A 6,197-nucleotide genomic window follows, 5' to 3' on the forward strand; every position below is an offset into this window, starting at 1 on the left:
TAATAAAGACTTTGGTATTCTGATATAGTAATGTAATTATAGTAGCTGTGTTACCTCCCCCACGCCACTAGAGGCAGCAGCAACCCCGAAAAGATGCAACTAAGGAGCAGATCTAGAAGTTCACCGAAAGCTACAGAATGTGGTAAAAACTGAGTTTTGCTGAAGTAAATAAAGACACAAGTTCAAATCCCTGCTGAGTGGAGCTCCTCCAATCAGGGCTCCTCCACAGCTCTGATTGGCTCAGCAACGTAACGTGATCCTCTGATTGGCTAAGCAACGTAACGTGATCCTCTGATTGGCTAAACAATGTAACTGATCCTCTGCAGCAAGTGATGGCAAAGCGGGGCGTCATCACGACTTTACACAAGTTAATGTGTCTTTACCTCCAGCAGAGGCTCCACCGAACCCCTGGGGTTCGATCCAACCCAGGTTAAGATCCACTGGTCTATAATCAGGTCGTCTGCAGGTCATTATCACCACGTTCTCCACCAACATGCTGAGCGTGAACGGAGAAGGGTGACCATCGTCCGGCCACGTCCGGCCCAGAAGCCTCTCCTCGCCGATCCGAGTCGAACTGTTTCGTTGACATTCCAAACAAAACAGTCCAGCAACAGTGCAAAATTTAGTACAGCGCCATCTAGTGGATGCATAACGTAACTCCAGCCTCTACTGTAGCATCTATTCTATGTACCTTATATATGAAAATGTTTTAAAATAGGCCATTCATTGAAGGTGCGCATTATAGTGCGGAAGTAATAGTTTGGTCTCCTGGGGGATATTTTGTCCCTATAGCTAATCTACCTTTTTGATATTTCAATATTTCTTTAGAAAACTGCACAGAATATGTCCTAAAACAAACCTGGATGCTGACCGAAGCCGTTAGGCAACAAGCAGAACAACCTCTTTCTGGACGCTGCGTGGAGATAACTGGATTTTTTTATTTACCGTAAACTTCTGAGAAATAAAACACAAAATGAAACTTCAACAGGTATGACGGCTTTATAAGAAACGTAACATCGATGTGAGCATGACCACGAGGTCTGACAGATGGACGGAACACCGGATTCATTTTTGAGGCCGGAGCCACGGGGTGTTTCATCACCTCTGCTACCATTTTGAGTGTCTTTGAAACGGTAAATATCCGTCACCTGGAGGACGACGTTTCTGGGTCCATGCAGTCTGGATAGATTTTATGATTTTATTAAATGCTCTGCGGTCACAGAGATGTGGTGGAAAATAACCATCATTTTGTTTTTAAAGTTCAGTGGGGAACATGCAGAAGGCAGCTTTACACAGAGCATTTAGACGGAGGGATGGACTTTAATCCACTCTGGAGTCTGGAAAAACGTGAAAGAGGATAAATGCCTGAAGCTGCTGAATCCAGATGGACGGTATTAAAACACCGTGTGAAGGTTCTGTCGTCGTTACAAACGCAGCAGTTAAACAGCTCCAACCGGGTGACCCGTCAGCTCTTCAGTTCGCCAGACCACACACACACACACACACACACACACACACACACACACACACACACACACACACACAAAGGTCATAAACCGACGACCCGCCAGAACCGCGCAGATGGTAAAAAGTTCTGGCAGGATCCAAACGACGCTCTTAGGGAGGATTCAAACTCCATCCATTCATTTTTAGCTTACAGAAAAAATGCCAAGCCGCCAAATTTACAAAGTAAAGTGAGCAACAAGATTATTCTTTTCTGTTTGACTTAAAATAATCTCAGGTTCACACAGCCGTACAGCTGCGGGCGCCAAAATACGCACAACACAATTATGCCAAGGATGGATAGATATGACAAAATCACGACTGGTCAAATATTTGTAGCATAAAAAACAATAATAAAATGTCAGATGTCCTCCAGCAATGCCAGATGAGAGCAGCAGGACAACCTGATGCTCAGCAGCTCCATCTGGATGCTGAGGGTCTAAAACCAAAAGGTTAGATTTGCTGCTTGTCCCACTAACTGTGCAGGAAAGAGATGATCTGAGTGGACAGATAACCAGCCAGACTGCTGACAACATGTGTGAATGGAAAACAAAATGGAAAACTCCACGATTAAACTTTAATGTGCTTGTTATTTAACAAACAAACATTCATTTCAACAGCCAGAGACCTAAACCCATCGGTGGCCATCGATACTGATGGCTGACTGGCTTTTGGAGGAAACAAATATATTCACATAATTATTTTTGGACCGGAGCCCAAATGATCTGCTGGGCAAAGTGTGGCTGAGCCTTTGGTCCGGGCCGATAAGGACATGTGGGCCCGNACAATTATGCCAAGGATGGATAGATATGACAAAATCACGACTGGTCAAATATTTGTAGCATAAAAAACAATAATAAAATGTCAGATGTCCTCCAGCAATGCCAGATGAGAGCAGCAGGACAACCTGATGCTCAGCAGCTCCATCTGGATGCTGAGGGTCTAAAACCAAAAGGTTAGATTTGCTGCTTGTCCCACTAACTGTGCAGGAAAGAGATGATCTGAGTGGACAGATAACCAGCCAGACTGCTGACAACATGTGTGAATGGAAAACAAAATGGAAAACTCCACGATTAAACTTTAATGTGCTTGTTATTTAACAAACAAACATTCATTTCAACAGCCAGAGACCTAAACCCATCGGTGGCCATCGATACTGAYGGCTGAYTGGCTTTTGGAGGAAACAAATATATTCACATAATTATTTTTGGACCGGAGCCCAAATGATCTGCTGGGCAAAGTGTGGCTGAGCCTTTGGTCCGGGCCGATAAGGACATGTGGGCCCGACGTCTGTTTCTTTCCATCCCAGCGCCGTTAGAAAGAAAACATCGTCACGGTTCTATAAACAGCATCTGGGCCAGATGTGGCACAAACACAGAAATCTCATTTAATCTTTAGGCAGAACCGGGTCAGACCCGGACCGGATCAGAGCCTGTTTCAGGTGTCAGACCGGTTCCTGATCCCAACCCGACCCGGAGCTGCCGCATGCGGTGAACCTTTGGGTGATGATCTGGAGCCTGCTGGTCCAGATCTCAGTGCTGGAGGTTTGATCTGTGCCTCTGTCTGCGTAGAAACACAGAGACGTCAGTCAGACTGTCAGAGTTGGTGCAGCCTGTGGAAATGTCTGGCAAGGCAGGGCCGTAAAGTGGGGGGGGAGGGGGCCATTGGCCCCCCACTTTACTGCGTCTATCCTTAGGAAATGACTGCCAGAATGTGTGTAGTTAAAGTTTACTGCAGTAATTACTGCCCTGCATCTCTTAAGGTGTCCATGCTTTATGTTCAGTTAGTCTAAGTACATGTGTATGGTAAAATTATTGTCAGTAAATCGGTTTTTATGGAGTTAAGAATAAATCATCCATTTTATATGATTTGCTTGTTCTGGTGGGGTCTGTAATCAAAATAAATAAAATCAGTGGCTGGTTTCACTTCCTCCCTGCCTGTGATCACATGATGAATAAACTATGGATCACATGAACAAATTACTTCATCACATGTGGTACATGTGAACCACATGTGAATTTCATGGGACTTTTTGTAATCCCATGAATACAAAATCAGCTGGTGTTGCTGCATATAAGCAGCTTCTATGCAGCAACACCAGCTCAGACTTGGAGCTGCTGGCTAAAAACTGAGGTCTGCAACTTTAAATCATGCTTGGCTGCTGCATCTGTGTCGATGGCAGCTCTTCTTCTTCTCTTCAGTGTTTCTGTTGGCTTCAGTTAGCTTCAGTTAGTTTCTGTTAGCTTCTGCTAGCTTCAGTTAGTTTCTGTTAGCTTCTTTTGGCTTCTGTTAGCTTCTTTTAGCTTCTGTTAGCTTCTTGGCGCAGCTCCGTTCTCCTGCTGCTCTTAGCTTCACCGCATCAGCGTTCCACCGGCTAACGGCGTTGTTGCTGTGATTGTCTGGTGAGGTCATAATAAAACGATACGCACGTTGGACAAAACCAGAGAATCTGACGCTGAAAGGTGTAAAATCAAGAGCTTATATGAGGTGAAACAGGAATAAACTGGTATGGAAAGACATTTTGAGCAAAAGTGAATACAGGGGGCTGTATGGGAAGAACAGGCAGATAAAGATAAAGATCATCTTGGTGAGGAAACAACTACTAAGAAGAAATATATCTTAAACCATAACAGTAAAAAGGAACTGATCTCTTATTTATGTTTTAATTAGATTGATATATTTATTTCTTCAGTATAGTTGTTCATGTCAGTGTTAATGAGGCTGATGACTCCATGACACTTTGAATTGGACTCATTAGGATTTGATTAAGAACCAGATTTGTTCTTTGTCTAGGAAAAATGTCTATATTCAGATATAATCCATGTTTCTGTCTCGTATTAGTTTTTCCACTGATTCCCTGGTTTGCTCAGTAAATGCCGTGTGGTGAAGCTTTATGGCTCTGATGTCCCGTTCTCCTGAAGGCAGCACAGAGCTGCACCACCAGACACAGAACCACTGAGGAGAAGAAGAGCTATGACTGATCAAACTATCCATGTTTTAGTGCTGCAGATCTCAGTCGGCTTGCTTCTGATTTCTGGTCATTTGGTGAAAAATGTAGCATCTCGCATCAGGAAATGGCTCATTTTCTCCACTCTGATTGGCCGACTGGTTTCAAGTTGAATGGCCATAAAATGATTTATGTTCATGTGGCTTTTTGTTCTTTGGAAGCAAATAATTCAGTAAAATAATATTCAGTGTACACTGTTCTAGATCTATAACCCTAGATCTATAACCCTAGATCTATGACCTTAGGTCCAACAGAACCAGAACCAGCTCTGTGGTTCTTCCACCGTCTGTGTTTATATGGATGTCGTTGAACACTTTGACTAGGCCGGTCTCAGTGCTGTGGTAACCATGGAAACCAGACTGAAAGCGGCTGCTTTACTGCTGACACAGATTTTCCAGTAACGATGCTGATGAAGGGGAGGTCAGAGGTCAGCAGCAGGGATCTGTTTTTATCAGAGGTTTGACCTCTGCTGGTTTTAAAGCCTGGAGGAAAATCACCTGATGAGAACCACGAGTTTATGATTCAGGTCAGAGGGATGGAGGCTGGACTGTCTGAAGGACAGGTGAGGGTGGATGTCCAGGTGAGGGTGGATGGACAGGTGAGGGTGGATGGACAGGTGAGGGTGGATGGACAGGTGAGGGTGGATGGACAGGTGAGGGNCAGGTGAGGGTTGATGGACAGGTGAGGGTGGATGGACAGGTGTCCACCCAGCAGGGAGCAGAGCTGCATGGGTTCATCGTTTGGTTGCAGGATAGATTCTGGATTTAGTCTGGATGTTCAGATTAATCCTCTAATTTTTACATTTTCTCTGACGAAGTCGGTAAATTGGTTGCAGGTGTTGGAGTCCAGCTGGTTCAGTCCGGAGGTTTGTGATCCTGTTGATCTTTATCAGAACCAGTCCTGGGCCTCCTGGGTTGGTTCATTTCCTGCTGGTCCCGGATCTGATCTGGATCATCTCTAGTAGGTCCAGTTAAATGTTCACACTGGACCCACAGGCTTCAGCTAAACATCCCCATGATATGGGGGAACCATCCCCATATCATGATGCCTGAGCCACCGTGCTTCACAGTGTCCAGAAGGAGGAATCTGGACCAGAAGCTTTCGATTAAACGACTGTCTGTAGGTTCTGGTGGTTCTTTATGGATCTCTTACATGTTATTGTTGACATCTGGAAATTCAGTGCATGCGCTCCATGCTGGAGTTCAACAAGACGAGTCTCTTCCATGCTGTTAGAACTGTTGGCAACATGAAACCTGGACGTAGATATTGTTAATCCAGAGCAGTGCAGCACAGGGAAAGCAGAAAAACTGCTGAAGAATGAATCAAAACCACTTTTTTCTTGCTCCTTGTGTCGGCTGCGCCACACGCAGACGCGTTGCCATAGCTGTGTTTGTCATTCCACTTTATTTGCCTCTAAGTTTTATTCTCTGCTGGGCAGATCTGTCGTTTGCTTCTCTGTGAACTACGTAATCTGACATCAACTTCATGTTTGGTGTTTCGATTTAACACCAAGTAACACTCAACATTTCCCACACAAAGAACAGAACATTTAGTCTGTTACAGTTTTATGTTTTTAGGCTCGACATTTATTTTGTAAACATTAATAAGTGATTCATGTGGTGGATTAGCTACTGCTGCTGTTAGCTAAACTAACACAGCAGTGGTAGATTAGCTAAACTAACACAGC

The 6,197-nt window shown here is 44.4% G+C and overlaps 1 protein-coding gene across 1 annotated transcript in view; it reads left to right on the top strand.

The window, feature by feature from the left end:
- The window catches only part of dlc (deltaC), a 231,068-nt gene that overhangs the window by 139,363 nt on the left and 85,508 nt on the right, over positions 1–6,197 (top strand). The gene's annotated exons all lie outside the window — the stretch shown is intronic.

The sequence above is a fragment of the Poecilia reticulata genome, unplaced genomic scaffold (genome assembly GCF_000633615.1).
Source record: "Poecilia reticulata strain Guanapo unplaced genomic scaffold, Guppy_female_1.0+MT scaffold_159, whole genome shotgun sequence".
In the NCBI taxonomy this organism is placed as follows: domain Eukaryota; kingdom Metazoa; phylum Chordata; class Actinopteri; order Cyprinodontiformes; family Poeciliidae; genus Poecilia; species Poecilia reticulata.